Here is an 11,224-nt window from a genome sequence, read left to right as displayed (position 1 = left end):
GCTTGGAAAGGCTCAGGCCGAAGGTGGCACAGGGATCTGCCCACGTAATGGGCGTCAGGGGTCTCGGCAACCCAAACGACCCGTCTTGAAACACGGACTAAGGAGTCAGAGGGTCTCTGAAACCCTGTGGTGCAATGAAAGTAAGGGGCGTGCCGGCCGAGACTATACGGCACTAATTGAAGGTCCAGGTCTCAAACCCACGGCCCGCCACTGATATAAATAAATAAATGTGGCAGTATCAAACAAACTATAAAGCTGTTTAAGAAAGTGTGAGTCACCGCAACCATGAGAGGTCCTCGAGCTTACAGCCTCAACTGACCCACCAAAAATATTTTGCAGTTTGCTGCAGCAGAGTGCAAGATTAGCGGTGGACAGACGCACCGGTGCACTCTTACGCTCACACATTGCCAATCTCATGCTCATCCTGGCTGAGATAATTACAAATGAGTACATTTCAGGCTTTGTTTTATTGTGTTGTAGTCCAGTCCAGGTCCACTGGTCTATTGAATCCACTTGCAGTACAAGTGTGAAAATGGTAAGGAAACAGAATCAGAAACTGTTTATTGCCAGGAATGTTTTTACAAACGAGGAATTTACCTTGGCAGAAGGTGCTATTATGACGGGCCCCAGTGCAGGCTATTATGACGGGCCCCAGTGCAAGCTAAGATGAATGGTCCCTTTTGCACCCCATTATGACAGGCCCCACTGCAGGCTAAGATGACGGGTGTTCTTTCATCCTATTATGACAGGGTCCTGTGCACTATTTAACCTTTTTTCCCCAAAAAATGAAAACCATGATACCTTAACAAAGTAATTCTCAACCGCTGACACTGGTGGTTACTCAGAATGTTGTCTAGATGGCCATGGACGTATACAGCTAAATGTTTAAATAAAAACACACTTCTGGGGGTGTAATATACGATGCTTTTTTCTTTCAACGTGCTCAAAATTTCCCATCAACAAAAAAACATAGCATTTAAAATGCAGCATGAATTCAATGACTTTTGTCTATTTTTTCTACTGTTAGCTAGCAAACGTTTCTTCAGCTGCAGTGAGACAAAATGTATCTTTTTTTAATGAAAAGGTGATGCAGGGCACAAGCCACACGGCAATTCAAGACTTAGAGCTTATTGTGAGGAAATATAATCTGGAATACTTTACATTTGGATTGTGAATAAAATAGTAAAAACACACAAACAAAGCTGATGCTAAGAGGGAGATCGTGTGGCATGATTGAAAGTGGACGTTCAGAGAAAAAAAAGTTTTTTCAAACTTTCACCTTTTATTTGACCTACATATTTAGTAGTTTATTTAGTTCATCGTTTATTTCATTTATATCATTCTATATGGGGTTGAACAATTTCCAACTCTTATTAATACTCAAAGGGGCTCAGAGAGAAAGAGGGAGGCAAGCAGAGACACATACTGTGTATTTAAGTGACACCTGTAAATGGAGGGTTCTAATGTAGCAGCTACTGCTATTATGTTACAATGTAGGGCGATGAGGTAACATGGGCTGAGCTTCACGTCCTCCATTATTAGAAGTTTGTGTGTGTGTGTGTGCGTGTGTCTGTGTTTGTGTATGAGACAGAGACAGACGGGGAGAGAAGTTACTATTAATAAGCACTTAGAATTGAAATTAAATAACGCCCAACCTGGAATCAACAAAGGAATATCAGCCTATATGAACCGTATTCAGTAGGAAATGGCGTATATCCGCCATTGCTGCTCATTGCTTCTTCTTCCACCTAGGACACACACACACACACAAGCACACACACACACACACACACACACACACAGGCAGCGAATGACGTAGGGCTCATGCTGCGAAAACAGCAGCAAGGTTCTTATGGGCGTTTTGTAAAACTGAACACATTTCCACTTCAGTAAAAGTTGTCTTAACTCTGCTTCCTGCGAGAAGATGCCCTTCGCGGCACTAGTTTGGTATTTGACAAGGCAATACATATTCATCCGCTTCTACATGAGTGTCAATAGCACGTCAGTACCCGGATGGACTGTCATGGCCGCCGTCGCTGTGGATCCATAGAGAGGAGAGAAGGAAGGCAAATGTTTCTACTGTGTGCTATTTTGTACCGTAGTCTCCTTTTCCACAATGCCGGACGTTGACGGGGACGCCACCTGAACTTCCATCGAGTTCATAGTAAGAAACAACTGATTTCCTGCAACTTTAAATGTCTTCGCGTGGGAGGGGGCTTTATCTGGGTGTAAAATAACTGGTTATTCAACTCCACAGACACTTAACATGATCGCGAAGTCGCTCGTCTGTTTCCCCCGTGTGTCGATATCGTAATAGTCACAGTTGCAGCAACACACCGCCGCGTTTATTGTGGAGTCCTTTTGTTGCTGACTGTCTACAGCCTTTCTTTTTTAAAATGTGTTTCTGCCACTGATGCAGCGTTCCCTCGCGTTCCCTAAACTTACGCGACTGTGAAGCAAGTCACTCGGAAGAAGTAAACATACATTATTTTTTTAAATGTTTTTTTAATGTTCCGAACTCTAAGACACTCACATATATTGGCAACATGTTGTAGTTGTCCCCATGTGTGGCGTTACAAGGGGCTGCTGGAGCGTAATTGCAGTTATGAGGCGATGCAACTTTTCCTCTTCATCTTCAAGCTTCCTTTATATCATCCCATCGAACGTTAGATAGCGCGGCCCGAGAGGAGCCAGACCTGTGTGCAGTCCAGGTGTTCACTGAAGTCCTGCACAGTTTAATCTCAGCATTTGTTTCCTCCAGTTTGAATTAGAATACATGAATAATACAAGATTTGTCGGCTCATCTCCTGTGTGATTTAATTTAACTTGGGAGTGTAAGTTATTGGTATTTAATTGACATACTTTCAGCCCAAGTGTTTGTTGAAGACCATGTTAGCAAAGAGTTCATTCTCTCAAACCGACTGAAGTAGCCTGTGCAGATAAGTCATATAATCATGGCCGCCATTTTTACCTCCAACATGGCTGCCTCAGATCCACAGAGTTGACAGCTGACTGAGACATATGGAGTTGAAGGCTAATGTAGGTCTCCCCTCCCCTTGCTGACCTTGTATGGCTACTTTACACACGTAATTTTGAATACAGGTCTGCAATGCCTGCTATCAACATGTTTAAAACAAATAAAATAAGAGCACTTGCCCTGTTGCATTGATGGTTAAGTCATTTAAGGACCGATTGCCTCTAATTATGGGAAATGTGGGAAATGTGTCCTACAGAAAATGTCCGGCGTGCTAAAACATCTCCTGTGGTGTCAATGAGCTTGATTACTCCAGTGTTTTTCCGTTTAATGGAATTGTTGTTTAGATGTAAAAGTTGGTCTCGGGATCACGCAAACGTGGAAAACAACACTGCGTACTTTGACGACTTTGCCACAAAAAGTCTATTTTAGACGCGTGTTTAAGTAATCTGCTGAACAATTGATCACAAGTTTTGTCAATAAAATGTCAGAAAATGTTTGAGTAACAGGTTGAACTTATTATTAGTTATCCACATCAAAGTCTGGTACCAGGTTTTGGGAGAACTATTTTGTTTGTGAAAAAATAGTGGTATAAAGCTTTTAGTGTCTCCAGAGGGAAACGTCTGATGTTCAAGTGATCTCTTTTTGAATCGGCCTTGCTTTTGTCTAAAATATTCTTAGTTTGAAAATGGAGGGGAAAAGCAAAACTGGGTGTGGTGTTGGAAAGAAGCATCCTCATATCTGCTGCAGGCATAACAGGCCGAACTTTCTTCGCAGTGTGGGCAAAGTAGGTGCAAGATTTTGAAAAGGGAGAAAAAAAAGTGTGGAATAAATAAAAATACTTACATTTTTTACGTTTTCATTTGATGCTTTGAATGTCTGTCACTGTATTTTATGAGGTAATCACCCTAAAAAGACAATTTTGTTATTGTGGTTCCATGTCATTTTCTGGTGCTTTTTATTGCTAAATCGCCCAGTTAATGGAGCCTTCACACCGAACGAGTCAAGTTTTCGACGCACGTCGAGATTACATGCAAAGTTAATGTACAGCTGCGTAGAAGGTGCGTAGACGCGTATTTTCCAGCGGGCAGCGCGTCAGACGCGCAGAAGCAGCACGAACAGCCCACGGGCAAACTTGGGTCGACGCGCGAGTTGAAAGTTCCCAACTCCGACAGCAAAAACGCGTGAGTCATACTTGCGTCAGCCGATCAGCGTTGAGATGTTCCGCTCGTCACCGCCGTCCTGCCGGTGCCGAATCAAACTGCTGCATGTCCTCCGGATGGAGCACTGATGGCGACTTCATTCAGGCGCTGTTGTGGGACTACGGATAATATTATGAACCCAGACACGATGTAGTTTGATGTGCTGACGTTTCTGTGACTTCCACAATAAGTATAAAGCAAATCTAGTAGTTATTTCATCTATAACGGAAAAGTTCGCTCTTCACGGAGAAGCGGCTGAGATAATCCACGCCCCCTTTGTGGCGCTGCGATTAGTCATTCTATTTTTGATTGTCGCGCGTCAAATTTTTTTGATGCGTTCGGTGTGAACGCACCATAATACACCTGTGTGAACATAACTGTGATTTTTTTTTTTTTTTTTCTAAAGCTCAATGCCTACAATTAGCAATTGAAGCAAAATATTTCATAAAAGTGTGAATTTGGAAAATGATTACATATGTAATTTATCATTTGTTAAAATTAGGTATGTCATGAGAACCGATACTTCCGGTACCTCACGATACTAAAATATCAAAACGCTGACGATGCCTACTTTTTTGAAGTACCGTGAGCCCCGATGCGCCTCTTCTGGAACTGATGGGGGCAGTATACGCTTCAGTGTTGACGTTTACATTCAGAAAACAAAAATGGCAACTGCGGCTGCAGCGATCGTTCCGCATTCATGCACCATAGCGGCTACGGCGTAGCCTCTGTATGGGTTGTACTATGCAAGGAAGTTCACCCCTCCCAAATAGAGTTGGTTCGGTCCATTATGGAACCATAGAACTCTATTTGGAAGGGGAGAACTTCCTCGCATGGTATAACCGGTGTATCATGCGAGGAAGTTCTCCCCTCTCAAATAGAGTTGGTTCCGTCCGTAGCCGTCTTTTCCAAAAGCTTTTCTCAGATAGGCTACCGATAGCTGGGCCGGCCCCTATTGCAACGATACACGTCAGGGAGGATGGACGGGAGGAAGCCAGGTTGAAAAAAAGAAAGGCATTGGAGGAGGATGCTGCCAAATGTGCCAAGCTTACCAATTTGTTTTCAAGAGGACAAACACAAGTGGCAACTGGTAAAGAGAGACAAAGGCCTAATGATTAGCAACGTAACTATTCGGCTAAAGTTGTAGCCTTGATTGATTTCAAATATTTTAGTAAAGAAGTTCATGTTTAAAATTTAAGTACATGGAATCTTTTTTTATCGTGGTATTGAAATTGGTATCGAGAACCGTGTTATTTTTCTGGTATTGGCACCAACTATTGGATTTTTTTGTATTATAACACCCCTAATTAAAATACATTTTGACTATTGCACTACCTCTCGCTGTCTGTTTTATATTGAGAGGGGAAGAGAAGGTGAAATGTATAGCATGCAATGTTTCTGTAGCTTATTAATTATATTTAAAGATCAACGTTATAAAAAAGCTTGTAAGGTTCAAAACCATTGTGTACAACCTCAATTGTACACAATGTACAGTTGTACATAACCGCAGTTATCCCACACAATATCACTTCTACAAGCAAGCGAACCTGAACAGTTACAAAAGAACATGAGACAGAACCAGTGCTTTTAGGGCCACATTCTACTACAAAACATTCCCAAGATGAAGCCTCTTGCTGAGATGATTGGCTACTTTTTTCCATTATCTAAAGGGGGTGTTTTCCTGTTAATGCTTTTAATACTACTATGGTTATGAATGTGATTGGCTCAAAGTGGGCTAAACTGACCGTGCTGTCGGTAAAAAGCCCGTCAATAAACTTCAGCATGAACCTGCACCGTATCTGTCACACAAGGGGATACAGAAATGCTTATAGAAGAAGACTTGGTCTCAAAGTGATGAGGGGTGCATGTTAGGACGGCCCACTTATCAATGTTGCAAAATTATTTTACTTAAGGAATCACTGTAGCTTGTAGAAAACTCAGTAAAAACCTAATCTGTGTGTATCTATTGTCCACTGCACGTGTGTGAAGAAGAAAAATATCAAAAGGTGCCTCTCAAATGTCTGCTTTTATAATACAGTGGTCCCTCGTTTATCGCGAGGGATACGTTCCAAAAACAACTCGCGATAGACGAAATCCGCGAAGTAGTGAGCTTTATTTTTTTTTTTACCATTATTATACATGTTTTAAGGCCTTAAAACCCCTACCCACACACTTTTCTCAGACGGGCATTAACATTTTCTCACATTTTTCTCTTATTTCAACACTCTCAAAGTTTTGCGGATTTAAAAAATAAGCCCGAACATGTTTAACAAATTTTATTTTAATGATCAATCTACGAGGTCCTCTGGCCGTGCCTCTTTGTCCGGGAGCCGCTCCGCTGACTTTTTATCCGGATGTCTTCGGTCCTGTACAGGAGACACTGCACCAAGGAGACTGATTGACAAGGTGTACAGTCCCTTAGTTTCAAGAGGGCACAGAACGCAATGCGCGTTAATACTGTACACTGTAAAAAAAAAAAGAAGAAAAAAAAAAGTCTGCGAAAAGTGATATAGCGAGGGACGACTGTACAACTACACGTGGTTCCTTTAGGTCCTGGGTCTTATTTTCCGTACCTGGATTACTGAGTTATCTGAATAATTTTTACAATAAGATTACGCATGTCAGGCTTTTCGGTTCTTCAAAGCAAGTTGTAAAAAATCACCATAGCAATGTTTTAGTGAAAGTTCACTGGATATGCTGGCCACTCTCACCGGAAAAAAGGCAGCTCCCTTACTCATAGATGAAGGAGCGATATTAGTAATATCAGTTTTATCAGGAAAAAATTCTCTCCGAGATCGCCAAACTGTCAGCAAATTTTGTCAGCAAAATCGCTATCGATTTTGCTGACAAGAAATAACTTATTTACGAGACTTTCTGGAGCCGTCCATTGAACACCAAACAGCGCAGCCCAGTGTTGTCTTTCTCACATAATGTACACATACAGTATACAAAGTAGGGCAGCATGATTATGGCCAAAATCCTAATCACAATTATTTTGGATACATTTTGAGATCATGATTATTTTAGGGCTGCAACAACGAATCGCTAAAAATCGATTATTAAAAAAGTTGGCAACGAATTTCATTATCAATTCGTTGTGTTGCGCAATTATTACGCCTCTCAGTAAGTCGCGGAGATGTTTGAGTATTGAACAAAACAGTTGAGTGGAGCGCAGCAAACAGAAGGTCCAGGAGGTTCTGCAGCCCGTTGCATCTTGTATGTCACTGCGTTGCGTGTACAATAACTTAACAGCTAAGCTAACCGTTGTCGTTAGCTCGCTAGCTAGTCGTTCATTCCCCGTGTTTGAGCCGTGCTGTTGGGTGAGATAACGTCTTCGTTTTAAAATACCGCGGGGCTTCAAGAGAAGCATTGTGTAAATATTTCCTCTCAGGTGCACAGTCTGATATAATGTGGTTTCATGCAGAGGAAGTGTTGCTGGGATTTGTAGTTCAATATCTAATTAATAACCCTTGTTTAGGTAAAGTGCAGTCTGTAAGTTATCCGTTGATACATTGAGTGGTTACTTTTGGAATTCTCATCTCCTGTTCTCTGAGTTCTGAGTGTGTAAGTCTATAAGTGTGTGTGTGTTGGTGAGTGTGCATCTCTGTGAGTGTGCGTGTGTGTCTGTGAGTGTGCATGCAAAATAAGAGCACTTGCCCTGTTGCATTGTGAGTTCACTCACAGGAGTGTAGAGAACAAGTTCTGACATTTAAACAAATCCTGTTAAGTTTTCTGATTTGTATTTCTTTAATAATTTTAGGAACAACATCTTTTTAGTTAAGCAATAAGGTTCGAGAGCCAGTACTGTATAGTTCATTATAATACGGTTAGATCAAATCAAGCATTCTGATTGGTTGAAAGTGAGTCACTTGGGGTAGTTTATTCAGACAATAAAGTACTATACAGCCTGTTTACATTAACCAGCGTTTCATATCAGAGCACACTTTATAATAACAGGTAGATTTCAATTGCACGACCGTTAGTTGTCATTTCCAGCTTGACATTTACAAAACATGTGTAGCAGGGCTTTGTCTTGCGCCTATACTTTTATAATAATAAAATAATATGCTGCTCCGTTAGGTAAGACAAGACGGCAACCACTTCATTCTTGTCTCCCTTTTCACTCAAACAAATCCTCCTCTTTTTCCATTTCCCCAATAAAAGCCCTAGCTGTTTACTTACACACTATAAAAGCTTACACATATTTCGTGTAAACTTTGATATTTTGGGGGGAATGACTTTCGATTAAAATGTCAGTGGCGAAAAATGTTTATGGTCCATGTTCCTGCTGTACAGTCACACGTTGATTCGGCTTACAATCAGGAGAGCAGACTACTTAACGCTCTGAGAGACTAGTTAACGCTCTGAGAGCAGATTAGCGGGGAGCGAGCGCGTAAAACAGGAAACGAAGGCGGGGAACGAAAAGGGTTTGATCACGAAATAGTGCTGATTTCCAGTGAAAGATAATTACCGGAGGCAATTTCCCGACATGAGGCAAGTTCTCTAAACATCATGAAGGGGGGAAATAACGGAGAAAAGACGGACAGAAGCAGCAAGAGCATGTATTTTCATCGGTGGCTGGGTGTCATCCTCCACCCTGCTTTCAACTGACCAGGTAGTCAGTTTTATAGTCCCGTATGTGCGTCCTGTATGTGTTTGGCGTTGCTATGCAACGCCAAACACATACGGGACTATTTACTCTACGCTACTAAAATGCGATACACAACTTTTGGTGGCTACAACTATGTTGGGTTGAAAGGCAGCTTACTATTACTGTTTATAATGTAACCGTATTATAAAAGCAATAAGGTCCTCGAGGCAGTACTGTATCTACAATAATGTACTGTTTCAGGAGGGCTACTGTTGCCATCTTCAACCTGGGAGCGTTTAAAACGCAGATGTAGTTGTCTGCTTTTCATGCGACATATTTTTCTACGCTCTCTGCGCGCTGCTGTGCGTGTGCTCAGCGCTAACTTGTGTGCGTGCGCACGTATCTCTGCGCACCGGGACGGAACGCCGCCGTACACGATACAGAGAGGAGAGGAAAAGTGTGTACGCGCGACCACGTAGAGACATAAATGACAAGCTGTCATGTAGATCTGATCAATAAAATATGACCGCTTCGTTTGTTTAATAACAAAACAAGGTGTAGACCTGTTCTATAGGAAAGAGAACTGTAAATGACTTCTTATGATCTGGCGCTATAGAGAAATTTACGGAGAGAAGGGGGGGTTGTTTATTACAAATACGTTTATAATCGTGTGTTTGTGTCATTCTTTCCTAGCTTTCCCGCTGAATTCAAGCATATTTGAATTTCTAAACGCTGCGAAGGAAAAGAAAAGAGGCGGTGTGAGGTCGATAACGGGGCCAAAGGTGCCGGTAACGGCCCGTGTCGCACCGGGGTCCGGGTCGGTAACTTGTTGCGCCGGGCGGCGCTAAAGAGCCGCATGCGGCTCCAGAGCTGACCCCCGCCCTAGACCGACCAGCGGAGGTTTCGTAATGCCGTCTTCACAACAGGAAGTGTTGCAAATATTCGCTGCCCTTTGAATGTAAACACCATTAGACTTTGCCATCATTGTAGGCTTAAATGCATCATATGTAGTCATGATCATCTCCTGCTCCTCCACAGAGAAAAGATACGCTCTTTTTTTTGTTGCCTTTGTTGGTGTTTGAAGATCACTAAATCGGTGCTTGACTCCCCCCCGCCCCCTCCTTTTGAAGAGCAGCGTGCTCGTTCAATTATCCAGATGACTGACGTCTGGCTCGAATGAACGAGACTGTTCAAGCGCTGATCACACTTTGAGAAACGAGTTAGCTTGATGTCAATCATCACGGTAATTTAAGCTGGATAGAATAGGATAATTGATCCACTTTGTTGAACCACGTACGAAAAATAGTGCCCACATTGCATAAACTGTTTTATGAGCTGATATATCGAACCAAAAGTTTAGTTAAACATTTTCTTTTGTCTGACTTGCAATGTGTGTGTAGACTAAGCGTCATGTTAAGCAGTGTTCACAGGTTTCTGTTGATGGAAATTTTTTTCAGTAATGTGAAACTAATAATGAGACTGATAATGGGTCCCTTTTTTGAGAATTTGGAGGTTAAATGAACACATTGTTTTGTGCTCTGTCTCGCAGGCACAGTGGCCAGGTTGAGAGCTCCATTCTTCTGACCCGACATGCATTAATGTCTGCGCTTGTCCCAAAGGAGTACAGGTAATAACTGTGTATTAAATATGTTTTTAACTGTTCTATTCTCACCACAGCAATCGGGCCGAGATATTTTTAAGGAAATATCTCATTTGTGATTGTTTACCTATATTGCAATTGAATTTGCTCTGTTGAAGGGAATGCCAATTATTGCATTTTATTTAATTTTATTTATTTTTTTAAAACATTGAAATATTGTGTGATTTATTTTCTCTTTATTTTTACTACATTAATTTGATTTTATTTATTCATTTATGCTGCAATCACTACCTACAATTTTTTTGTTAAGTCAGAAGAACAAGATATTGAAGACAGAATCACAATGTTTAATTTCAATTTCAGCACCATGCGCCATGATCAGGTAATGGGGACGTCATTCACACCTGTTAATTAGGAGGCCGCACGTGGAGGCCTAGTGTGTCGGGAGCTCATTGCTTAGCAAAGCCCTCAAGATGAGTTACTTTGTTTAATGGAAGAAGAGTCGGCTGTATTTTTCAGTAAAATTAGACGCTGGCCATATTTGTCTTTTAACAGTTGAATATGGGGCAGAGCTGTCATGATAGTTGGCATTTGCATGTATAGGTGTAGCAGACAATGGTAGCTTATAGCATGGCCGGTCTGAGGTCTCCTCCAACCAGGTAAAAACGCCTGCATTGGTGAATTGGGGGGGCTGCAGGTCGGGATATTACTTTTTGCTCGTTCTTGACGCTTGAGGTCTTAAAGTGGGGCATTTATTTCGTCACTTGTTTGTTTCATCTTTGCTGGTTAGCGTCTGCTGCATTGCAAAACCATGGACCATGAACAGATACTCAACGTGCGGCATTATTCTCCAAAAC

General features: G+C 41.7%; 1 protein-coding gene across 2 annotated transcripts in view; it reads left to right on the top strand.

Annotated features, from left to right (window-relative positions):
- The first annotated feature begins 1,890 nt into the window (after positions 1-1,890).
- The window catches only part of si:ch211-214e3.5 (zinc finger protein 518A), a 29,852-nt gene continuing 20,518 nt past the window's right edge, over positions 1,891-11,224 (top strand). Inside the window, exons 1-2 of one of the 2 annotated variants that reach the window (XM_068583308.1) lie at positions 1,891-2,164; positions 10,317-10,394. The gene's annotated coding sequence lies outside the window, so the exon portion shown is untranslated. Of the gene's footprint in view, positions 2,165-10,316; positions 10,395-11,224 lie in introns of those variants that run through there. The other variant, XM_068583309.1, reaches the window with a different exon arrangement.

Source organism: Clinocottus analis, unplaced genomic scaffold, assembly GCF_023055335.1.
Source record: "Clinocottus analis isolate CAN_PGR_092001 unplaced genomic scaffold, fCliAna1.0.p SCAF_19, whole genome shotgun sequence".
In the NCBI taxonomy this organism is placed as follows: Eukaryota; Metazoa; Chordata; class Actinopteri; order Perciformes; family Cottidae; genus Clinocottus; species Clinocottus analis.
The sequence above is the reverse complement of the archived record's forward strand: the minus strand, read 5'-3'. Positions and strand labels throughout refer to the sequence as shown.